This window comes from Pteropus alecto, unplaced genomic scaffold (genome assembly GCF_000325575.1).
Source record: "Pteropus alecto unplaced genomic scaffold, ASM32557v1 scaffold121, whole genome shotgun sequence".
Lineage (NCBI taxonomy): Eukaryota > Metazoa > Chordata > Mammalia > Chiroptera > Pteropodidae > Pteropus > Pteropus alecto.
Window position 1 is genome coordinate 16,791,487 of NW_006434369.1, and position 789 is coordinate 16,792,275.

The 789-nt window shown below is 37.4% G+C and overlaps 1 pseudogene; it reads right to left on the reverse strand.

The window, feature by feature from the left end:
- Nucleotides 1-514, reverse strand: LOC107195482 (annotated as a pseudogene).
- Nucleotides 515-789: the final 275 nt, after the last annotated feature.

Consider the following 789-nt stretch of genomic DNA (forward strand, 5'->3'; position numbering starts at 1 on the left):
ATCTTTGTTTTTAATTTTTGTGGCTTCTTGAATCAAAACAGCTGAATTTGATACAAGTTCAATGTCATTTCCTTAAAGAATTAACTCATCTTTCTGGGCCTGAGATATTGAACAAGCAATGTCTAACTTCATCTGAACCCTGCAGATGTATTTTTCACCCACGAAATTTTGGCTTTCAACAGGAGAACCATTCTCCTGAATAATGACTTTGAGGGAGAAATGAGCATACACAGACCTCATCTTATAACCGAAGCCCAGTGTAATACCCTTGATCATGTTCTGTACATGACTATAGATAGTGCGAACAGTAGCCATTTCCTTTCTATTTTCCCTACCATCTGTCAACCTGGAGCCTCTTCTTTTTCTTTCCAAAGAGACTGAGTTCTACACTGATGTAATTAAAGCTCCCTTGCAAGGTGCCCTTGGGGCCCTTCACAATAACTGAGTGTCCCTTCAGAGTGATGTCAACATTTTCTGGAATATTGACAATCTGATTGCTAAGAATGGCCTTCATTCTCACAGTAGATGCAGTAAAGAACCCTTTGCCCATATTTCAGTTGGGTTGTCTTTTTTGTTGTTGGGTTGAGGGATATATATATATATAACTTTTGTACATCAAAGAATGCAATCAACAGAGTGAAAAAGCAGCCCACAGAATGAAAGAAAATACTTGCAGTAATATCTCTGATAAAGGATTGGTATATATAGTCCGGATACTTTTGTATGTAAATATCCAATTTTCCCAAAACCATTTGTTGATAAACTGTCCTTTTCCCTTTGAATGGCCTT